This window comes from Rhinolophus sinicus, linkage group LG13, assembly GCF_036562045.2.
Source record: "Rhinolophus sinicus isolate RSC01 linkage group LG13, ASM3656204v1, whole genome shotgun sequence".
Taxonomy (NCBI): Eukaryota; Metazoa; Chordata; class Mammalia; order Chiroptera; family Rhinolophidae; genus Rhinolophus; species Rhinolophus sinicus.
Window position 1 is genome coordinate 23179506 of NC_133762.1, and position 25792 is coordinate 23205297.

General features: G+C 40.3%; 1 long non-coding RNA gene across 1 annotated transcript; it reads left to right on the forward strand.

Moving 5' to 3' along the window:
- Positions 1-13073: 13073 nt before the first annotated feature.
- Positions 13074-16498, forward strand: LOC141568243 (uncharacterized). Its single transcript, XR_012491327.1, has 3 exons — positions 13074-13303; positions 13398-13531; positions 16132-16498. It is a non-coding gene; the product is annotated as an uncharacterized LOC141568243 (long non-coding RNA).
- Positions 16499-25792: the final 9294 nt, after the last annotated feature.

Below are 25792 nucleotides of genomic sequence, written 5' to 3' on the forward strand. Positions count from 1 at the left end.
TACTTATTACTATCTAAAAACATCTGCCCAAGCTCACCTCCATGACTTGCCTCATCTATGTTTCTCTCATGCTGCGTTACCTCTTCCTTATCTAGTCACTCCAAATTTCATCTTCCAATTACTTCTTCAAAGTCCATTTCTTTTTCAATTTCAACAAAGATAAGATTTTAGAAGCCAGAAATCTAGGACTTCTTTCTTTTTTTTTTTCAGATTTTTTTTTTTATTGGGGAAGAGGAGCAGGACTTTATTGGGGAACAATGTGTACTTCCAGGACTTTTTCCAAGTCAAGTTGTTGTTCTTTCAATCTTAGTTATGGAGGGCGCAGCTCAGCTCCAGGTCCAGTTGCCATTGTAAGTTCAGGGGGTGCAGCCCACCATCCCTTGCGGGAGTCGAGGAATCGAAACAGCAACCTTGTGGTTGAGAGGATGCGCTCCAACCAACTGAGACATCCAGGAGCTCAGCAGCAGCTCAGCTCAAGGTGCCATGTTCAATATTGTTGCAGGGGGCGCTGCCCACCATCCCTTGCGGGAGTCGAGGAATCGAAACAGCAACCTTGTGGTTGAGAGGATGCGCTCCAACCAACTGAGACATCCAGGAGCTCAGCAGCAGCTCAGCTCAAGGTGCCATGTTCAATATTGTTGCAGGGGGCGCTGCCCACCATCCCTTGCGGGAGTCGAGGAATCAAACCGGCAACCTTGTGGTTGAGAGCCCACTGGCCCATGTGGGAATCGAACCAGCAGCCTTCAGTGTCAGAAACACAGAGCTCCAATGGCCTGAGCCACCGGGCCGGCCCTAGGACTTCTTCTTTAACCAAAAAAAAAAAAAAAAGTATACACATTTTAAGAGATACGATCTTAAAATGTGTGTACATTTTTCTGGTACCCTCTGTAGACGTGAAATGGAGGGAGAGGGCTGAACTGGTGGTGGAGCACAGAGGGTTTTTAGGGCAGTGAAAATATTCTGCATGACACTACAACGGTGACTATGTCATTGTACAGTTGTCCAAACCCATAGAATGTACACCACCAAGAGTGAACCCTAATGTCAGCTATGGATGCTGGGTGAAAACATGGTGTGTGAGTGTAGGTTTGCCAGTTGCAACAAATGTACCATTCCAATGCAGGATGGCGATACTAGAGGAAGCTATGTGTTTGGGAGGGCCAGGGGCTACATGGAAACTCTCTGTACCTCCCGCTCAATTTTGCTCTGGACCTAAAACTACCCCCCCAACATAAAGTCTTTAAAAAGAAAACATAAAATCTACAACCTAATTATTAAATTTGTCAACTTTTAAAAGGTATTTCAATCATCAAGTAGAGTGCGTGAGTGATGAGGCAGCCACCAGTTTCTCCCTGCATTTTACATGGATCTTCTTATTTAATCCTGATAACATCATTAAGGAGGTCACTATCATTATTCCCAATTTCAGGATTGGGAAACTGAGCCTCAGAAAAGTGAAGCGACTTGCACACATCATACAGCTGGTTAGGGGTAGGGCTGAGACCCAAATATAGACAGTTTAATGCCCGAGCTTAAGTGCTTAGAAACAAGTGAGTCTTCTTTCTTTGGAGAGCAATAGCAACAAAAATAAATCAAAAGGCATCACACTTTTAGTTTTATTTGCAAGGAAGGGAAGAAATATAAGTCAGCTAAGACACTAGGCCCTTTAAAGGCCTTAATCCTCTTTTCTTCTCAACATAACTAAACAGGGCTCTAGAATGCAAGTAAGTTACCAGTGATCTCTAGCTTTGCAGTCAGATAGATCTGGTTTTATATCCAGCACTGCCGTGTAATAGCTGTGTGTCCTTGGGCAAGTTATTTAAACTCTTTGGGCTTTTTTTATGGCTAATACAAGGATAATAATATTATTTCCTTGGATGGCTGTGAGGATTAAATAAAACAATCCATTTAAAGTTCTTAGCACAGGACTTCAGTAAATGTTAGGAATTGAGTAATAATTTTTCAAACTGAGTTTTCATTAGCTCAGTGTTCACAGTGCTTGTCAGAGCCTAGCTCTTGGGTGTTTAAAAACACACATGGGAATTTATTTCAATTTCCAGTCTGTAAGCTATGTTTAATGCAGTCAAGCTCAATTATAATATTTAGATATATATTTTTTTACATGCAGTGTGTTACTATTATTAATGAGTTACTCATGAGAGGATGACAGCTCATACCCAAGATAATGGAGTAAACAACACAATATCATACAAAAATTAAAAACCAGTTGATTTTTTTAGAAGGAAGGAAAGAAGGAGGGATGGAGGGAAGGAAGGAAGGAAAGAAGAAAGGAAGGAAGAAAAGAAGGAAGGAAGGAAGAAAAGAAGGAAGGAAGGAAGGAAGGGGGAAGGAAGGTCAGGCCATAGGGCTTTCCCACAGAAAAACAAACAAACAAAATAAAAACACCTCACAAATTGGTATAGTGAGAAAGGTCAAAATTTCCATAGGCAATAGCATAGACTAACAGACATAATTTCAGTTCTAATAGTATAATAATATGGTTTTTAAAAACTTATTTCCTTTTTAATCAAATAATTGTGGGAACAATATACCATTTGGCACAGAGAACTGTAAAAAGTATTTTATTAGAGAAGACTAATTAGGAAACATAGTATTTCTTTTAACATTTAAAGGTACCACACGATTTTTTTTTTTTCAATACGAAAATAGAAAACTTTCGGTTCTCTTTTGAGCTAGCAATCCATACTGTTTCTAAATAATCCCAATTCAGCAATGCACAGGTATGCAGGCAGTGAACTGACTCGGGATGAACAGCTCGTAAAGGTGAAATTTGAATTACTAAATTCTGGCCTGATACCCCAGCTTCCTCACAGAACTCGTCATGAATAAGAGATGTCTCCAGTTGCTGGGAAAATGACAGCCTCCTCGCTCACAGGCCACCTGCTTCCAGCGGTGAGGACCCACAGGCCACACTCCACTCTCTCCCCTCACCAGACCCTCCACTGCTATCTGTAGAGGCCGGGAGAACTACCTATAGACAGACACATGCTAGCTCAATGTGGGGGGGTCTAATTACATTCATTATTACTGGGAGCTGTGTTCTGAGTCAAGATCGAAATGCCTCTTGAATTAGCACAAGGACTAGAACATTTAAGATCACAGCTCAACATTTTCAGAATAAAAATATCTGCACAGCTGGGCAGGGTCCCCAGAGACTCAACTTTCAGTGCGTTTAAAATAGACGGGAAATTTATACAAACAGGCAAAACTATAGGCTCATTACTCACTAATCAGGCTCACTAATTAACACACACTAGATATTTCAAGGATTGGCTGCATTTACAATATGCTTTCCTGCTCTGTAAGTTGGGGGTAACACTAAAAAGCGATCCCACTGGGTCATTGTGAGGGTGGAGTGAATTACTGCCCAGTAATGATCATTTTCAAGTGTTCAGTGCAAGTGGGGGGTCTATCTCGGGTGCCACAGGGTCTAATAAGGACCAGCTACATAATTTAGGTGGACCAGAGCAAAATGAAAACGGGAGGCCCCTTGTTCAAAAATGATTAAGAATTTCAAGATGGTGATGGTATAGCATTCACCCAACTGTGGGACCCTTCAAGTTCAGACCTTTGTGCGCCCGCCCAGGAGGCACACTTGTGAAGCCAGTCCTGTGTCTAATGAGTCCATATCTTAGAAATGAGAAAACCGAAGCCAAGATATTCACTCAAACAGTGTAAGATACTAAACAATCAACGCCTCAGCTAAGACGTGTATGCACAAGTCCTGAGCCCATGGGGAATATCATTTGGGTACTTTCATTACAAGATCAAGCGTCCTTAGCTTTTGAGGCTATGAGATCCATGAATAAGCTGGGGGAATGTCTATGGAACCTCTGAAATAGTGCACACTCCTTGCCGTGCTCCTGTGCCTGTTCCTGGTGAAACAGGAAACATGGTCCATAGAGAATCCCTGGCTACAGAAGGAAGGGTTGGAATCACTCTACCAGGCTTTCCATCCCTGAGATCTTTGAATTCCCCAACGCTTAGCATGATGTCTGGCATCTAAAGGACACTCAGTACATGCCAACTGGCAAAGGTCACTAGAAGTGGGGAGGGACAGAGTGAGTAGGTAGGGGAGCAAATGGCGTCATTATGAAGGCTGCTCCTGTTCAAATCCCAGCTCCACTGTCACTAGCTCTGTGACCCTCCATGAGTCACTTACACTGTCAAGCCTCTATTTCGCCATCTCTAAAAGAAGAGGAATAAGCAGTGCCTCCCACACTAAAGCTGCTCTGGGGATTAACTAAGCTAATCACTGAGCACGGCATTGAGTATGCGTGAGTCTCAGCCTGTGTCAGTGCTCATTTTACCTCTCAGCAGTTCACGTGTTTCTTCTGTTCAATGTGTTATTACTTCAAGCCAATCTAGAAAAGAAAAAATGAAACTTCATAGCTCTTTAAGTATATGGTATGGTCTTTATCACATTAGTTTATAAAGAAACAATGATTTTTTTTTTTGGTTAACTTCTTTTTCTTAATTCATCTCAAAGGGTAGAAATTAACTATTGACTGTAATTACCTCCTTGTGTATTGTCTGCATTTGCATTTTGTTTTAAGGTAAACAGATACAACTTTGGCAAATAAAGCCAAATAAAGATATACATATATATTCATATATACAGAGGGTGCCAAAAAAAGTATACACATCTTAAGAAAGGAAAAAACTGTATTAATATATACCGATACCAAAAGATGAATACAAGTCACGTGTGACTTCTGCAGTGACAAGAGGTGCTCAAAGTGGTTCCCATCAGCATCCAGACACTTCTGATTACGGCGAACTACTGCTTGAGCAACGCTGACCAAAGTGTTAACATCTCTTAAAATGTGTATACATTTTTTTGGCAATCCCATGTGCGTGCCTGTGTGTGTGAGTGTGAGTGTGAGTGTGTGTGTGTGTGTGTGTGTGTGTGTGTGTGGTCCCTGGTTCTCAAAGTGTGGATCCCAGACCAGGGCATCAGCATCACCTGGGAACTTGATAGAATGCACATGTTTAGGCCCCACCCCCACCCACTGAACCTGAAGCTCTGGGTGTGGGGTCCAGCGCCATGTACTTCCAGGGAATTCTGATACATACTAGAGTTTGAAAACCATTCTCTGTGTCCTGGAGGACACAAGAGGAATCCCCAGACCACCCCAAAAGGTGTTTCTAGTGATGCCAGAATTTCCATTAGTTTCCCCTGTGTTAACACAATTACCTTTAATGTAAGTATTATAGAAAGAAGTTAATCCAAGAGTCTCGCACTCAAATGACAAAAGAATCAGGAAAGATTTTGAAGGATGAGGGATTCTAGCGAAGTTCATGCCGATCAAAGTGGTCGTCTTTACTTAGCTATTGTGGCCACGGTGGGGGAATGTGGACTCAAAGTTGTCTGATTTTCCCATTTTTCTAGGGAATACCTGAATGTGTATGTGAATAATCTACCTCATTCCAAAAATGTTTAAATGCTCAGTGAACCAAACACAACATGTCTGTAAATGCAATTTGGCCTCCTGACTCACCAGTTAGCATCCTTAAATTCTAAGATGGGAATATTGATATCCTTCCTCCTGTACTCAATCCATCCTCCAAAGCTGTCAAATAATGATGATGATGTGGTCCTTTCTTGATGGTATTGCACACTCCTGTTCTCATTGAACTCTTTTGTCACCTGTTAGGCAGACACCATTGTCATTCTCTTTTACAGATCAGAAAGCAAAGGCTTCCAGACCCTGATTCGTTTGCTTATGGTCACACAGCTTGTAAACGATGGCAGTCAGGACTCCTTCTTCGGGCTGGTGGATCTGAAGTTCACACTCTTAAGAACTGCACTGGCTGATAATGTCATTGGTTGGTTCTTCTGGCCCTTATGACCTTTCGAGTCTTTCACAATCCGCCTTCTGCCTCCTTATCAGCCCTTTCTAGGCCTTATCTGTCGCTCTCCGAGCAGTAGCTTTTCGTATCATCTGATATTCCAGTTGCTTCTAGTGTAGTCGACTGCTTGTGTAGAGACCTTCCCACGATCCCGAAAGGGACATGGTGACACTTCTGTCTTCAAAGGACACTGATGTGCACTAGCGAGCAGGTAAGTAGATGTTCAGGAAACTCATTAGTCGGTGGGGTACAGCAAACAGCCAAAAAGGTTGACACTTCTGGGTGGAAGGTTATGGAGAATGTCTCTCGTTCTACTTTATGTTGTTAGTTATAGACCTTTCCTCCTTTTCTACTCTGCACATACTATAACAGCTTTTTGAGCAAAAGAAAAAAGGCAAAAAGTAATGGCTAAAATTAGATTTGGAATATTGTCATTACTTCATAACACTCTTTTCTCTTTCTCAATGCCCCGAAAATATAGACTATAGAAAATGAGTTGAAACTTTAAAACTTACAGAACTTGTAGAACTCAGCCCTCAAGAAGCATCATAGCGAGGGGTTAGGAATCTGGACATACTACAAGTGCCAGCTGTTATTATTACTGAGTGTCTACTTTTAAACAAATTTCCCTTTTCTTCCTCCATACAAAAACCAACAGCTACTCACTATTATCAATATAGCTCCTATTCTTCCTAGCCCAAGTTTACAATACTTTTCATAAAACATTTTTGCATAAGGAAAGAACATAACCTCCATGTAACAATAAAGGTGTTTATTTTGGTAAGAATTAAGTCCATCTTCCAAAAACCATGTTTTTCTAAAGCCTATGAACATTTCCCAGGTACGTGGATGTACAAGCAAGCCATCCTACTTTAAGTGATTACGAAGCACACAAAAGCCAACTCATCAGAATGGAAGCTACAGAAATAATTTTAAGCGTAACTGTGACCACATGCTACACATCTTCTGATACCTGCCTGGAGCCAGCTGCCAGCTGAATATATATATATATATATATATATATATATATATATATATATATATATATATATATAATCTCCTTTAAACCTTGCAACAATTAAAGGCAATAAAATAGTATTTACTCAGTTTTATACCTGAGGGAATGGAGGTGCACAGCAAGTGCTTAATTAATTTGCCCAGGATCGTAAACAATAGAACAGGTCAGCCCAACCATTGAACAGCTCACTTGTCCTTCCAGAAGTATTATCTGGCATGAAATCACAGTAGCTTTGAGTCATGGACAATTCCTGGAAATGTGGCGACAAGCAAAAGTTAACTCTCTTCCCACATTCCTGATTTTATTTTTTTATTGTTTGCCCCATTAAAAGTGTGTATTTTTTGCTTAAAGGTAGCATTCTCTTCCATAATCACAGGATAATTACCAAAATCATGAAATTAACATTGATACGATACCATTATGTAATCTATCAACCTTATTCAAATTTTGCCTGGTATCCAATTAATGTCCTTTGCAGGAAAAAAAAATTTTTAATTTGATCCAGGATCCACTTCATATGTTGCACGCAATTTTTTTTAAAGCGTCATTTATTACCTGTATTACTGTTTTCGACACGTTAAACAAGAAAGCTGACCTTAGCATTGATTCTCATGTCTTTTCTTTCCTTCAAGAGGTGCTGCATTTGTCTATACACCTCAAGACAGTCACCTAGATCCTGAGAGAGTGGTGATTTATAGAGAAAAATTCCACACACATTCTATAAATAAGCCGCCCCTTGCATTCAGTATTCCATCACTTTCAAGTCAGAACAACGTTATTTATTTATTTTTAATCGTCCTCCATCTATTTTTCCTGGTTCTGCATTATCGTCTGCTAATTATATATGTGCTGTTTATTTTAGTTCATGGTGCCAAGACCTTACTTCTATCCCTTTGCTCCCACCTCAGGAATTTCCCAAAGAATCATGGAATGGGAGACAATTGAAGTTAGCGGCCAGTCCCTAGACTGTGGAAAGAAGTCACCTAGGTAAACGGCTTACATGGCCCGTTTGCCCTTCCCATCCTAATCCCATAGTTTCTCCTTGTAGGAAGCACACAGCCCTTAAGGAAAGCACCTCGTGAAACCTTGATTTATTTTTGAATGGGAGTTAGCCATCAGATGTCCTGTGGATTGCTCTGTCCTGGCTGGCTAGCAGCCATAGCTCTAGCTCGGTCAGTCCTTCCCTGGAAGAGCCTTCTTTCCCCTCTTCAAAAGCTGCCCCCCTCCTTTCATGAGGGGGCGCTGTAATTCCTGCCCCTTCCTTCCTGAGAATATGAAAAGCAGCAGCATGCAGGCTGTTGAAAATTCACATCTCTTCTCTGCCTGCGGAAGACTCCAAACCAGCCCCCCAGGACCACTGGAGACCCTATACACCGGCTGCGTGGATGGGAGTGTGGCTGGTGTTTAAGAATTTCAAAGTAAAGAATTCTTTGAAATCCAGTCATTAAATTGGCCTTCAGGGAGCAAGTCAGAGCAACTGTACATTTTTGAGCTTGGCATATGATTTTTTTTTTCCTTCTTCAAAATGACCATTTAAATCATCCCCTCCGCCATTGTATTGTAAGCACTATAATTAGCACTGTTTAAACAATGGAGCCATAACTAAACCAGATTATCTATATGGGCTTAATCTAGTGAGAACAAAGAAATCCATTCATTGGCTCTGAAATCCGATTTAATACATAAACATGAAACGGGAAAGTCAACATTCTTGGTAACTTGAATGCGATCGTAAGATTTTTAAAGTTCAATATGCCAGAGAAAGGGAAATACCTAAAGAAAAAAAAGGGGCCATAAACTCACACTCCTATTTCTAGCTTATGGGCCTTCCTAATTCAGGACAAGCCATTCAAGCTGCCTCCGTAGAAGGTATTGAAGGGAAATTGCTTTGTGTATCACAGCCGTTTGTATATTCCCACACCCTCCCAGAAGCAATGCCCTTTAAACTGGTTTCTTCAATCAAGATATAAATATAAACCGGTATTCAATAAAAATGCAGCCTGGCACTCAAAATGCCAAACTTCTAATAGCCCTTCATGTTAGAAGCAAAATTAGAGAGCATGATTAGAACGTTAGCATTCCTAGCAGCAAGACTTCCGGAAAGCTAGTCTGTTCAAAAGACACACTTCTCTCTTCTCCCCTCCTTTTATATTATTTTGTTTTGGTAAGGCCAGCCGTGTATTTTTCCTTTTTTCTTTTAAACATTGCTATCCAAGTTTTAGATTTGTTTATTATTTTTTAATATCCAGGCTGTTCTATCTTTCTATGGAAACTTTGCTTTCTGTTCATGCTATTAATTACAGTCTTGTTCAGTCTGCTATAAGCTGCCCCTATCGGCAAAGATGCAAAGGAGGTGTGAAAGAGTGAGCATATTTATCAAAGGAGGAAAAAAAATGAAGAAAATAAAGACAGCACTAGAGCATATTGGATATATAAACTGTTCTTCCTGAAAAGATAAATGATTTGGTAATGAATAGATCCTTCAGGCCATAAAAAATCCATTTATTTTCGTTTGAATTTGAATAGGAGAGATTTGCATTTTTCCTGAGCAGTTACACTTAAATTAAAATGCAGAGAATGAGGCTAGCATACAATCAAACTAAATAATAACCGGGCATACTGTATTATTCATAAAAACAGAATTAATAGTTTGGGGAAAGGAAGCATGGTGGCAGGAAAAAAAAATGTATATTGACACCAAACACCTACTGTCAGAGGAGAAAATAAAGCCGATTAGCCAACCGAAGAATTGGTAATAGAAGTTTGGCATTTATTCTTATGTTATTCAGGGAAGAGGGGAGAACAGGCAACGTGTTTGTCTTTATGTAATCTGCAGTATCCGAAATATCTGCTTTTCGGATAGCAAAATGTTCAGAGTGTTCCTCTGTATTTTGATGTCTAACTATATATACAAAGAGAGTCAACAGCAATTTTCTCAAAGCAGAGTAGAATCAAGATTTCCCCTCACCTCAAAAATGTGTGTGTGTGTGTGTGTGTGTGTGTGTGTGTGTGTGTGTGTGTGTGTGTTTCAAGTAAATGTCTTGCTGGAGTTAGTCTGACGGCCAGGAATGGCCAGGAACAGGAAGGTTGAGCAATAACCCTCCATAATCTGTGTGTTTCTCTTCATCTCCCCACCCCCAGCCCACATGCACAGGAAACAGTACCCATTGGTTTTGCCATCCACCTACAGTAAAGCGTTTGCTGGGAGACAGTCTCTCAGAGAGTTGTCCCTGCTAGTCTGGTGAAGAAGACAAAGAACAAAATACAGGCTATCAAGGAAGATCTTAGAAATCGGGAAGAGAGAGCAAGTACCTTTCTTTGCATTGGGGGAATAATCTAAGATAAGACGATCTCCAAGGCACACATTCCAAACTTGAAACAAAAGGTGTGGTAAAATCAAGATGCTTACAGGGGTGGGCCAGGCAGGTGGGGAAGTGAGCTGGACAGCCAGGTGGGGATGGTGGCAGTCGGGGGACGGGGCTGTCCCTCACCTTCAGCCCTTTCTATTGTCCTGTGCCCAGGAGTTGGCCAGGGCTTGGTGTGGCCAAGAAAGCCAGAAATCCAGATTTTTGTGTAGAAGCTTACTTTAGAAATGTTGGCAACTATTTCGAAACGTGTAAATACCCGCTAAGCCAAAAAGCAAAAAAAGGGGGACTGTGGGTTAACAGAGCCCCACCCACCAGTTTGCTGTCTGTACTTAGGAAAACATGACAGTTCAGGAAAGGATGGTTTAGAGCATGTACTTACATCCGTGGGTGACCTATTAATAGTTCCTGAATAACTTTGGCTGATTAGATAGTCTCTCACTGATATGATGAGCACTTCACTTTTGAACTCTGGCATATGTCATTTATTCATTCAAGTAGTTTGTATTGCGTACCTACTATGTGCCAGAAACTACGTGGTGTCTCGCGCGCTCTTGTCTAGGAGGGAAATCCAGCATCAGAAACCAGGTCTTTTGGACCTACGCAATCAGTACGTCCAATAGAGTTATTGAAAATAGGTTTAGAAGACAGTATTCTCTCCTAAATGAGCGGGTTGTCTCTTGTACATTAAGTAATTAAATCTTTGATTTCATAGATTCCTATCTACTTACAGAGACTCATTAAGGATTTCCCAAGCGTTGGAAAAAATGAAACTTTTTCTCATTTGTGTTTGTATTACAGTGCTTAGTCCAAATTTTATCTCAATGCTGCTTCAAACATGAGTAAATCCCTGAAAGAGACATTCACAGTTATCTTTTGGTATTACCTAAACATAACGGAAAAATAACTGGTTTCTATATTGTAGGCTTTTTTTTTCCTCAGAAGTAATCCACTTCCTAACAGAACTAATCTTTTTTTTCTAGGAAATATATTAAAGTTGAGATCGAGAGTGGTCTTACAAAGCGTTTAAAAATTGCAGGTATTATCAAATATATGGTAATGGAAGGAGAACTGACTCTGGGTGGTGAACACACAATGGGATTTATAGAGGATATAATACAAAATTGAACACCTGAAATCTATGTAATTTTACTAACAATTGTCACCCCAATAAATTAAAAGAGAGAGAGAGAGATACTAAAAAATAAAAAATAAATTTAAAAAAAAATTGCAGGTATGGAAAGAAGCCGTTTCTTGCACATCTGGGATAAGGGCTATTTGGTGTGACCTTTCTGGAAGGGATTTGGGCAACATGAAACCAAACATAAGATACAAGTAGGTACACTTTGATGCAGACATCTCACCTCTAGGGATCTGTCTTCAGGAGAACGTCTCTCTGATGTGAAAAGCTCAATACACAAGGGTGTTTGCACAAAGCCCAATTTGGAATAATTATAAATTGCAAATAATCGGAAGATCCCCCAAAAGCCCCAAAGGGTTACATTAACTATAAGCCACACAATGGAGTTTTTCCAGTCATTAACAAAGATAACGTTTGGAGCCGGCCGGTGGCTCAGGCGGTTGGAGCTCCGTGCTCCTAATGCCGAAGGCTGCTGGTTCGATTCCCACATGGGCCAATGCCAGATGGCTCAGTTGGTTGGAGCACGGACTCTCAACCACAAGGTTGCCAGTTGGACTCCTTGACTTCCACAAAGGATGGTGGGGTGCGCCCCCTGCAACTAACAATGGCAACTGGACCTGGAACTGAGCTGTGCCCTCCACAGCTAAGATTGAAAGGACAACAACTTGACTTGGAAAAAGTCCTAGAAGTACACCATTCCCCAATAAAGTCCTGTTAAAAAAAAAAAAGATAATGTCGACATTTATTTATTTATTTTACCTTCTTCTGCCTCTCCCCTCCCCCTCAACACTCCGGTTCAAGCCGTTGTTTCTCAGGCTAGTTGGGTAGGACGCAGCTCCCTGGCCCCTGCTGGGATTATGAGCCTTGTGTACGAGGAGTCAAGAATGATCAAGATGTTAAAAGTGACTTTTTCTCGTTTGTTTTGATTTTTTTTTTTACTTCCACATATAAGTGAAATCATGTGGTATTTGTCTTTCTTTGTCCGACTTATTTCACTCAGCATAACATCCTCTAGGTCCATCCACGTTGTCACAAATGGCAGGATTTCATTCCTATTTATTGCTGAGTAGCATTCCATTGTATAGTACACCACGTCTTCTTTATCCGTTGGTGTTCACATCGTAAGCTCTATCAATGTTGAATCAGTATGTTGTACACCGGAAACTAATATAATATTGTAGGTCAATATTGTGTTTTAATAAAAAAATTGAAACAAATAAACAAGAAGTGCCCTTTTTCACGTGGTAGAAGCTTAATCATTTTTTACCCCCTTTGCACTTTTCTGTAAAACCAAACACAGGTGGTTTAAATAACAACAAAAATGTCTTTTCCAAAGAATTAGGAATGTATGAAGCAGAGAAACAATTAGGGTGCAGAATGGGACTAAGGGAAAAAAAAAAGCATAAATAAGGAAGCTAAATAAATAACTTTCTCCATTACATTTGACCCCAAATTGAATGATAGCCCTTGCTACAATCTCTGAGGTTAGAACAACTCTCACTATAAAAATGTCCCGCATGGGACCCAGTGTGCTTGCCCTCTGCACCTCAGCCTGGTGCCACACAACATTACCCTGAATGGGGGCATGACTAAAAGGATCCCTACTTTTGTCACACTGTATGAGCAACAAACAGCACCTTTTTTTTCCTTTCCTCATTCTAGCTACTATTCACCAGGTCTTGTGCCACTTGTGATCCCGCCTTTGAAGCTACATCTGCGCCCGACCACAAGAATCAGTTGAAAAATGAATGAGCTGGTCATTCACCTGCTTTGCCTCCTGGATGCGAACCAACAGCCCCCACGAAGTTACAGTCTGTTTCTAATGAGCATACCCCCACGTTTGCCTGGGTTTCCTGTCAATAGAGCGATATGCCAGAGGTTTCCAGACTATGTTCCACGACATTAGTAAGTGATAGCAAACACTACAAGAACAAAAATGTCTGTGGTCACATCAGCATAAGAAATGCTAGAGAAAATCAAACTGTTTTCTTTCATGCAGAACTTAGCGCCTTCACTATGTAAACATGTGCTGTGGATTTTCAAAGGGAGGAGACGGTATTCCCTGAATTCATTGACCGTGGAACTAGTCCCTCCCCCAAAGAACAACGAAGTTCTTCATGTGGATAATAATATGTGAGTCATCCTTACTTTAAAAAAATTTTATTTTTTTATATTATGTTATTTTCTACTGACCCACAGCTGTCCTTTTGTTCCTTCATCCCACCATCCTCTAGACCAGAGGTGTGCAAAGATTTTTGCATAAGGGACAAGTCAGAAAAAAATGAAAATGTTTGTAACGGTACATATCCTTGGGGTGCCAAAAATATGTACACAAGGAGACACTTTGGTCAACGTTGCTCAAGCAGTAGTTCACCGTAATCAGAAGTGTCTGGATGCTGATGGTAACCACTTTGAGCACCTCTTGTAATTGCACAAGTCACACGTGACTTGTAGTCATCTTGTAGTTATCACTATATATTGAATATTACAATTTAATAGTTTTTTTCCTTTCTTAAAATGTGTATACATTTTTTGGGCGACCCTCTGTATATGTCATTCAGTTGGGTGGGATAGATTTTTATGACTTACTTACCTACCTTAATGGATTCCAGGGGTGATGATTAGAAATGAGAAAATGGTTGACATGTAATAAGTACCAATAAATAACTAGTCCTATAATCACAGTAACGCAATGAGATAGGTCTTATTGGGTCACTCAATTTACAGATGAGAAAAATGGAGGCTCAGAACAGTTGAGAAAGTAGCACACAGTCACACAATAGCACACAGTGGGTCAAGATCAGGCTAACCCAGGAGTTCAAACTTGTAATCAGCAAAACTTTTAATGACCATAGCCCTGGGCCAAGCAGAAAGCAAAAGCTCACTTGGCAGCTATTTTTATGCTTATGTCGTGCTAAATGCTTTATTTAAGGGAGCGGTTCTCTGGGCTAGATTGGACTTCAGTCCCACAAAGGACACTCAAGAACCAGCTGTGAATAGCGCACAGGTTTATGACAACCTGCCGTAGTGAAGGTTGTCATCCCCAAGCCTGTGGCAGGTATGTGCAGAAGTGTATAAACGTGAACATGCTCTAAGATCTCCACTTTATCGCTACATTTGAAATGTAAGTGAAGTCCTACTTTCTTGAGAATACCGATTCTATGTACTTTTGGTTGCATTCGGTATCTTTTTTGTTTAAGGAGGGCACCGCTCACAATGGCCCATGCGGGGATCGAACTGGCAACCTTGGTGTTATTAGCACCACGCTCTAACCAACGGAGCTAACCGGCCACCCACATTTGGTATCTTTTCTTAAAAAGATATGACGTTTGAAAGTAATTTTAAGATTCCTTTTTTGGGGGGTGTTATCACTTTGTCAGGGGTGTATGTCTAACTATTACGTTGCTTGGTACACCTGAAACTAATAAAAAAATATATGGGGAATAAAGAAAGAAAATAGAAAAAATATTTCTTTTTTTAAAATGAGTTATAACAGTTTTTCTTGTAGTAGAATTTGACCAACCATAATTGCCAATAACAATGAGAGCAATACTAGTAATAACAATGGCTGACATGTAATGAGGGCCTAGTATGTGTGTGACATTGTGCTAAGCATTTTACATATACTATACATATGACCCACATGTGGCTTTATGAAGTGGGTACTACCATGTTTCCCCGAAAATAAGACCTAGCCGGACAATCAGCTCTAATGCATCTTTTGGAGCAAAAATTAATATAAGACTTGGTATTGTATTGTATTGTATTATATTGTATTATATTATATTATATTATATTATATTATATTATATTATATTATATTGTATTATATTATATTATATTATATTATATTATATTATATTATATTATATTATATTACATTATAAAGACCTGGTCTTATATTATAGTAAAATAAGACCAGGTCTTATATTACTTTTTGCTCCAAAAGACGCACTAGAGCTGATTGTCCAGCTAGGTCTTATTTTCAGGGGAACACGGTAGTATTAGCTTCATTTCACAGATGAGAAGACTGAGAGACAGAGGATTTAAAACATTTGCTCAAGGATGCATGTTCTGTAAGGAACTCATAATTAGCCCTGGAGATACAAAACCCAGGAAGAAGTGATCCCTGCCTTGTGAGGCTCAGAGAGTGTGTAATGCCTCCAAAGCGGAGAGGATGGTCAGTGCCGGGTAATCCACTGGGTGGCAAAGGAAAATATTAAAACTTCTATTTCTGTTTGCCTCTTACATGAAAATAATTAGAAAGCCCTTAAGCTTTTCTATTATTTAATATAGAGTTGACCCTGATTGCCCCACTCTGCCTGTGGGTCATCTGGTCACTTGTCATGCAGCAAATTCTAGGTATCCTGGTGGAAATGGGGTGATGTACAACACGGGGGGTTGACAGGAGGGTTGCCAGGAAAAAATACAGGACACCCAGTTCAACCTGACTTGCAGATAAACAACGAACAAGGTTGTAAGCATGACCCAACTATCGCATGCTAACATTGCTTTGCTAAATCTGGCAGCAACCCTAGCTCTGCAGTGATATCCTCCGTCCTGTGTTTACACTCAGTGGTTTACGTGTGACAGATTGAGTTGATTTACTGCTTCTACGGCTTCGTTTTTTTGCCTAAACCAGTTTTTCACAACAGCATTATCTTCAAGCCCTGGCACCGGCCTGAGCCCAGGCCTCAAAGCACTTTGTGGATTTCACTCTGATGGCCCTTTAGGACCTTGAGACCAGCGGATGAAGGAGTTTGGGGTACCCTCCTGGAGGATAAGTGACCACAGGGAACAGAGACAAGCCATCCCAGCTGAGGACTCCTAGACTATCCAGTTGGACAGCAAGCAGACATGTGAGGGAGGCCATCCTCTACCATCCAGCAGCTGCCCCGCTGACCACAAATGCATGAGAAAACCCAACCATGGCCAGCCTATCTGGCTTAATCTAGAAGAACAGGACCTAGAAAAACCAAAATGGTTGGGGGACGGCTGTGCGTGTGAGGGGGCAGGGGACATATGGAAATTCTTTGTACCTTCCTCTCAATTTTGCTGTGAACCTAAAACTGCTCTAAAAAAAATAAAGTCTTAAAAATAGTTTTTTTTAACAGTTGGTTGCTTTAAGCCACTACATTTTGAGGGGATTTTTTTTCACACAAAAAGCTAACCGATACACTGAGTAAATGCATTTGGCTGGCCAGACCTTGCTGTGACCTTAATTTTTTTCCTTTTTGCCAGGGCCTACATCTGCTTTTAGAGGCCTTATACTCTAAAGAAAGAAAAAACATGATCTAATTGCTTTAATTTTTTCTGCTGTTTTTCACACCTAAAAGTCTTTGGATGCTCAACTCTCTTCCCCAGGTATATATATTCCCTTGTTGTCTCTTCTATTACAAAACCCTCGTGTGTTTTACACACGTGGTTAATTACAGGGGCACTACACACACAAGCAAAACTGTGGTTGGAAACTTTTAATTGGGCATACAAGTGGCCACCTAAATATTCAAATTAAATGGTTAGCCATCCAACCACGACATGGTAAATGCAGGGCAAATTTCTCCCACAACTTTTCATGGTCTCAAATGGTGCCTAAAGTTCAATCGACACAACAGTAGCCGAGATAAACACTATTCATTCATTCATTCATCCATCCATCCATTCATTCAACACAGTTCTTGATATCACCTACTGTGTCCAGGCATTCTGCCAAGGAGCGTGGGATACAGCAGAGAACATAACCTCACTGGTGCCTGGCGTTAGTAGCTTGTGTTCCATACACCAAATGCTCTGACTCTTCACATTTCCTTGGCGAGGGTCAAGTCAAGAAACTTCTGTTAAGAGGGCGGCCAGTTAGCTCAGTTGGTTAGAGCGCGGTGCTCTTAACAACAAGGTTGCGGGTTCAATCCCTGCATGGGCCACTGTGAACTGCGCCCTCCACAACTAGATTGAAACACCTACTCAACTTGGAGCTAATGGGTCCTGGAAAAACACAGTGAAATAAATAAAAGTTTAAAAAAAGAAAGAAAGTTCTATTAAGTCTCTGCCCTTTGAAGAGTGCTAGAGGAAATGAGAGCAAAAGAAGTATTTTAAAACTTTGTTTCAGCAACTTTTTGTGACACCAAATAATACATTTCCATTTTCCCTTTTTTTTTTTTTCCGTGGGAATTGCCTGATGATGTGAATGAATAAAAGACATATTGTTTTGAGCATCAGAGTGGCATCAACCACATGATGAACTATTTGGATGTAAAGCTAAGCCTCACATTCAGGCTTAGCTTGTAACCACCACCCACCCACGTAACTGAGGTCCCTTGAATACTGATAACACAAAAGTAAGTTATCGTTGGTTTGAATCACTTGGATGACTATCTGAATTTCCCCCCACCCTCATGGCTGGGAGGGGGAAGAATGGTGCATGGATGGCTCTGTTCATTCAATAAATAATTTTTGAGCTACTGCTACGTCTTCGGCTTTGTTCTGAATGCTGTGGCTGCATTAGTGAAGCAAACGAGAAAAAAACTCCTGCCCTCATGGATCGGACATGTTAGGCCAAAGAGACAGATTAATAATAAATAAGCAAAATTTGTCTCATTTGAGATCATAATAAGTGCTGTATGGGAACATCCGTGTATTCCATCTGTGATGTTTGACAGACGTCACTTACGGTGACTGCCAATACAATCCTAGTCATCTCTTTCATAGCCAAGCAAACACTGAGCACATTTCTGTCTTTGTTCAGTTCAGACAGACAGATAGATGGTGAACTTCAACCAGCCCGGGAAGGACAAAGGTGAAGAACACATTTCCTGCCCCCAAGGAGCAGTCATAGTAGTGCCACCAAATAAACACCTCATTTCAACATCACCGCGGGGTAGGCCCTTGATAGATGTAACTACAGCTTGCTATAGAAACACTCATACTTTCTGGAAACTTCTGAGTTTCATCGTGTAGTATAAGGAAGGGTTTTTCCAACAAGGAGGCATGGAAAGGACATTCCAGAGGGCTAGAGTAGCATGGGAAAAGGCCAGCAGGCCATCGTCTCCATATTACAGATGGGACTGTGGACACATAGGGAAGAACTACTGACTCTTGGATATTCCCAGATCGTAAAATGTGAAGTGGTTGTTTCCATAACATATGTCTATCAAGCTAAGACTGTAAAAGCCTTTCCACAGTAAATCCAAAATCTAGAATGCCAAATTGTTACTTTCACCCAACCCTTTGACAGATCAATGCAAGGCAAAAATAAAAACATCTCTTCTTTACTCCCATTGAAATCTTTCCCCTTTTCAAAAGCTTTTAAATAAAATGCCTCTTTACGGTGGAATCCATTCTATTGATTTGTTTTAAGAAAAGATCTCTCCTAAATAAAGAAAAGCCATCTTTGATCTGACTTGACAAAAAGATCTAATCAAACAATAAAATCTATGAGAGGGAGAAAAAAAAAAGCTTCTTTGAGCCACATCAAATATATAAAAGAGAAAATGCTTCATTTAAATGCTGAAAACTAACACAAAACAGCTTGAAATGTAATAACCTCTGCTGAATAAGTGAAACCACATGTTGATCTGACAGGAGTTTCTAAGACACAATTAAAGGTCACTTCATGTTCAAACATCTCATTCCTCACAGAGAGGCTGGAATTGTTACATATTTGGCCACTGTTTGGCAGGTGCTGCAACCTGGCACGGTCTGGTCTGCGTAGGTGCTTCAAACCAGGATTAAGGTAATACTCCACAAACCTAAAGTCTGAAATCTACGTACCCCAGGAGACCGTACCCCAGGAGACCGACAACCCTGAATTTCAGCTGTTCGTGCCTTGAAGTCCTAGACCGGACTGAGTACATTTGAGAATCCCTGCTAATTCAAAGCCGATACCGCTCACGTGCAAGGGGCTTTATTCAAAGACAAAAGCACAGCTTCCTTTCTGTTCTGCCCACCTTCACCTCACTAGACCCCCAGAGTCCAAAGAGAGAAGTTTCGGTGCTTCTGGAAGCAAGGGTGTTCCAGCCCCAAAGCTGCATGTGGAAATGCCTTCCGGCAGCTGGGAGGTTTCAATTCAAGACTCTTAATAGGAAGACAGGATATTTGGTAAACTGACTTTTTAAACTGCTCTCAGCCCCGAGGCCTGTCTCCTCTGACCATATCCCTTTAAGAAAGGATGTGCTGGAGAGAACGACTTCAAAGTCTTGTTTTCAAAAGGGAAATCACATCTAGAAAGCTTTTCTCAGAATGAGAAACAAATTATTTGATTTGAAAGAGAAGTAAATCTTAAGAGCAACAAGGGAGGATCAAAGAGTAAGTTCATGTGAACTTAAGAAGGGACCTTTTCCAGTGGAACGTGACTTTACTCTTTCCGATTCACTTGACACATTTTGGAGATACCGTGTTTCCCCGAAAATAAGACCTAGCCGGACAATCAGCTCTAAAGCGTCTTCTGGAGCAAAAATTAATATAAGACCCGGTCTTATAGTATAGTAAAACAAGACGGGTCTTATATTAATTTTTGCTCCAAAAGACACATTAGAGCTGATTGGTTAGGTCTTATTTTTGGGGAAACTCGGTAGCAAGTTTACTGGAGAATGAAAATAAAGAAGCAGCCTGCGTTCCAGAAAATCACGTGATCTCCCTCTCTCTCTCCCTCTCTCTCTCTCTCTCACAGCTCTCCCCTGCCAGGCTGTGTGCACCAACTTTTCACCCTGTCATCGTGGACCGACCCTTTGGGGAAATCCGTGGGTGGGGAAGACAGAAAATGGTTGAGAACAAGGTGACCCAAGGAAGCAGTCTGAGTGGCCCCCGTTTCTTCCTGCCGCGCCCACCCCCTTACACACTCTCCACCCCACCCATCCCCACTTCCTGTTCTTTGGATCTGGCAGGTGTGCCCAGCGGGCAGCCGATGGTTAAGGAATCTTGGGGTATCTCCTCTGTGCTTTTAATTATTCAAGTAATACCTGATACATTCTTCTTGTCAAAAAGTTAAAATCTCAAAACAAAACAATGAACCATGTCTGTGAGGAGTGAAATCATTTGTGACTTGCATTTTCGGGGTCTAGCTGCCTGGTTTCCATTCCTCCACCCCAGGCGCTTTTCTCAAGTCGGTGTGTCCCTTCCAGACACTATAGATATGCATTTGATCTATAAATGTAACTAGAAGAAAGGAATTAATAAAGTTAAAAGCAGAAAATTGTGACATAAATAAAATACAACAATATCAATCATTGGTTCTTTGCAAAGTCCAATAAAACTAAGACTGTTGGTAGGAATGAGTGAGAAAAACAAAGGATGCACTTAAAAACAACACCAAGAATAAAAACAGATATGATCACACCTAGAGAGCAGACTTGTTAAATTTTTAGGCACTATTATGTACCACTTGGCTTGAAAATCTACCTTTGTCTAGTCAAAAAGATGAATTATTGAAATTAGCCCAAGCAGGTGTTCTATTTACACCTGAAAGTATTACTTTTCCTAGCCTGTTTGCTCGACACAAAATAAATGCCCGCTGTAGAAAGCTATGGGAGAACTCAGTTTCTTTTCTCATGGAATTACTACATTCTTAAGAGACAAGATGGGTCTGAGTGTCCAGAATTTCACATCTAAAAATGGTCTCATTTAGAAATCAGTTTAGCTTTTAAGAAGTTTCTGTGGTGGGTAAGTCATATCAGTGAGATAAAGTTTTTCAAGGATCATTGATTTTTAATATTATTAGACACATATTCGTTAGTCCAATCTCAGACTGAAGAAAGTCACTGCATAATTTAACAAACAACCAGAAAAAAAGACCACAAAAACAATGGGCAGTCTTTATTCAGGGCTTACTCTGAGCCAGACATATGCATTAGCATATTTGGCTCTCATACTGATGCTTAGGGCTTGATTCCATTATTATACCCATTTTACAGATGGCAAAACTGAGGCACGGGAAGTTGCCCAAGGTCACACAGCTCTGAGTCGCAGAATGGGGATTCCAATGGAAAAACACTATGACTGTGTTGGGTATCAAAGTCTGTACATTACACCATAGGAGAATCCTCCCTTTATCCCATTTTAACTGGGAACGGAGTCATTTCTCCCTGGATGGTGCCCCTGTCTTACATAGATGGCCCTTAAAATGAGTGGGAGTTTAAGGTAGGGAAAACATCAGATGCCCTCAGGAAAGATGACTAAAGGGTTTTAGGAAACTGAGGGAGTGTCAGCTAAGGGTGAGGTTTACCTAAGCAGAGGTTTAGGGAATAAGTAGAAAGCCCTTAGCCCAGGCCTGGCACTTCAGAAACATCCATATAAGTTAGCTGTCGTCATCATTACCATTATTGTTATTTTTACTCTATCTCTCCCTCCTTTTAATTTAAAAAAAAAAAAAAAAATTCCTTTACTTCTTTCTTCCTCCACCCCTCCCAATCAAAACGACAGAATGACTAAATGTTAATCCACTCAGTAGACCTGACTGTCTGTGAATACTCTATTTGCATTTCAAAGGAGAAGAAATGTGCAACAGCCATTAAGGGTAGGTGGGGAGACAGTTCTTTTAAACTCTTCTCCTCCCTACCCCTCTTCACCCTCTTCCCTCAGGCAGCTGTTGGCATTTTTTCTTTCCTCCCTATCCAGAGTAACCTGGTGAGGGAGAAGTGTGTGGGAGTCTGGGCCCAGAGTCCCTGAGGTCCTCTTCAGGGAACATTCTAGAAGGCCAGGGTTGTGGTTCTCCAAGTATTCTGAGTGGTTGTAAACCCCTCTAGCGCTGGGACCCAGTCTCTGCCTCCTTTGGTATAAAGACATTTATTAAATACCTGTCCTTTCCTGGAGACATTTAAAAAATACTCTAGTAACAAAAAAACAGAAAATATACTTTGAGAAAGTAATTTTAGGTTTAATTTACACAGGAATGAATCATCTTTTTTTTTTTTCCTTTTTTTTTTTTTTTTTGGTCCGGAGAGGTTCCAGGTGAATGTATTACCTGGCTCAGATCCCACTGCCATTAGCTGTTGGGAGATTCTTTGAATGGCCTCTTACTGCTTTCTGTTAAAGGGCGTGTACGTCCCTTTTGATATGATAAGAAAAACACAAACCATTTTCCTTTCTTGAAATCGTATCTCCAGTGCCTTTTAAAATAACTTTTCTGTAGGCAAAAGGAAAAAAAGGTCACCTGCATTTATGTCATAAGCTTTGTGAGAGTTTTAGAGCCAGACGTATGTTATAACATCTCAGATAAGTCTTTCTCTTTATTTTGTTGTTTGAAGTTTCCTTGGGGCTTTCAGCTACTTCAGAAAACCTTCCATGGGTAGTGAGATGCTTCCCGCTGACCTTTCCAAACCCTTTATAATAATGAGAGCTTTGTTGTAAATGGGAAATCAATCAAGAAGCAAGACTCCGGTAGCGAACTGCCAGGGTTTTATATTAGGTTGGTGCAAAAGTAATTGCGGTTTAAAAGGTTAAAAATAATTGCAAAAACCGCAATGACTTTCGCACCAATCTAGTAGTTTCCCTTTCTCAGGCTTGTTATTCTCAGAGAACACACATTGAGCAACTTGCCTCTGAATTAAAGTATTGCTCAATCTGCTTGCTTTCGTAAGGAAAATTACATTAAACCACTAAACTAGGTATGTATGCCATCCTGGTTTTGAACAAGTAAGGAATGAACTTATAAAGTTTAGCCCACCAGGACGAGTCACTGTGATGGATTTATTAATTAGGAAAAGCCATCCTCTGAAATTACCTGGCATTAATCACAATTCATGCAAAAGATATGCAATTAGTCTGAAGATGTAGGTTTGACAAACTATCCTTTCTTCAGAGACCACAGTCAATTTTAATAACTTTCACTAGATAAATCATTAATGTTCAGCCTGAAATGACGAGTGGGTGAGGAAATTCCCTACAGTACAACTGACCCATTCTGGCAAAGCTGAAAACTATGCGAGATGGAGACAGGGAGGCTGGGTGAAGCAGGAAACGAGATTCTGACAATTCTGGATATTCTAGTATCTGCTGCCACATGCAGTAAAGGAGTCGACTCTAATTGGATTCTTTTGAGTCAAAGGCTGGTGAAAATGTACAGACCCAAATGGGCAGGAAACCCCAGCTGCCAGAACCCAACCTTTTGTTAAAGATGGCTAATCCTGTTCAGAGCCAAAGTAAACGAACCCGTTGATGGAGACTGACTAGTCACATGGAATCTTAGATGTAGTCCTTTCCATGATCCAAAGTCTATGCTCCCCACATCATGCCCGTTTAAATAACTTAAAATCATGTTTCCGGATGGACCCACTTTACAGATAAGGAAAACGAAGTCCCTAGAGATTCAGGGCAAAATTATATGACAAATCCAGGACCAGAAGAATCCAAAGACCCTAAGCCAAGCTAAACAGCTTTTCTCAGCCTAAAGTTACTTTCGTATAATCCAAGAACTGTGATAAACAAAATTGTGTGATTTTCGGTTCTCATGGGCTATGGTTGGGGATCTTGATTTGGGATCTCCTCTCAATAACGTCACTGAGTCTCAGTATTTATGTGTATGTATAAACCTATATAAATACACATAGAGGTGTGAAAATACCATACTTCAATGAAAATTCTATAGGAACAAAGTTTTGAGGAGTCAAATTTAAATGATTTGTACATGATAGAATTGAAAGAAGTGTATGTCTCATGTGTTCACTTCCTGTTACTACATGTGGGTTTTTTTGACCTACTGTCGTTTTGTGTTTTTTTTTTGACGACTATACAAGAAAAAAAAAAGGGAAGCCAGATATTTCTGGAGATTTTAAATTCTCTATTTTTGAGATAAAATGAAAATGATTAGGGAGATGTGAGGAAAGAGTGGGTTTTTGTCGTTGTTTTATAAATCCACCTCATTCTTTTATTGCCAAGATTAACTATCTCGAGATTTTCTTAGAAAAGAAAAATTCTGCAGCATGGGGCTAACTCAAGTAATAAAACACAGTGAGTTTTAGGGAATTTGTCTCCCCGAGATGGTTCACGGCTGGTGGAGTGTGGTTCCTCAATCTTGTGAGCCAAGTGATTAATCAGAAATAAAGTCAGGAATAAGACACAGGGAAGTTTTAAAAAGAGGCAGAAAATGTCCATGGATAATGTTATCGAGGAGCTCTTCTTGATAAGCTCACCACTTGACAAAGTAAACTGCAAAACCCGCTTGAGTATTAATGAACCCTCGAGTACTTGGATCATTAAAAGGGAAGCGAAGAGAAAGAGAGCTGTGTCATAGACTGGGAAAATGCTATGTGCACATGCACTGAAAACAAAGGGAGCTTCCATTTTTAGAAGCAGGTGTAATTTGGTAGACAACTCTTGGAAATGAGTTGACAGTGTCCTTAACTTTAAATCTCTTAACTCTCGATCACTCAACACATAGCAGGCTTCAGTTCTGCCATGAACCAAATTAAACCTGCGGCCGGCAATCCCTGAGTTGTGCTAGGTTTCCTTCAGACCAAGGATTCTTACTCAGCATCAAAAAGGAAAGTGTTTTCGCGGCTAATTGTTTAAATCCTGCACTGTGAACAAAATACAAAGCAGGGAACGCTACCTTTCAGGATGAATTTACAGAGCAATTGAACGTAGCTGAACATTTTTTTTTTCTTTTGTTCTGAAGGCCTCTGGGGAAGTTGATAAAGCTATGATTTATTGTTTTGCAAGGGACATTCCACAAAAGCAGTTTGTTTAATTTTTAATTTTTTAAAAACAAGTAAAGGTCATAGAGACCAACTCAACTTTTAATCTAACTTCCCGAGGGTTGTTTTGAAAAGAGGGGTATTTAAAGACATTTGGAATCTTTTGATTTGTCAAGAATGCATAGCTTTACAAAATAATGTTAATTATATAATAATATCTAAATACATTCCAATTTTTTTTTCTAATCACCATATAGGAAAAGGTTTAGGAAAAAAATGAATTTCAGAAGGAACATCCAAAACTAGTCAGTGGGTATCATCATCAAATATATTTAAAGACTGTTCAAGAGAACAGGGCGGTAAGTTTCCAGGTAGAAACACCAGAATCCTAAGACCAGATTCTCAATTTCGGTCTACAACTTGCTATCTGCCTGAGCAACATTTTTTTTTTTAAATTGAATTTTTAGAAACCAGCTGAGGCCTCCACTTCCTTCAAGTATGGGACAATCCTAGTTACTTCCTCCTACTCCTTCCCTCCCATGGGCCCAGAGGGCAAACATGTAAAAATTTTCCTCTTGATAGCTGATAAATGCTGATAGCAGTGTGTGAACCACTGCTTTTCCGCAAGCTGTGTAGGCTTTTTCTCAATTTTAATGCGTGTAGTTCCTCTATCCTCCACCCCTGCTAAAGCGAATCTTCAGTTCCTAACCTTGGCTTTGCAAACCCTTGCACGGCTAGAAAGATCTACCTTCTGCAAAATAAAAAGGGC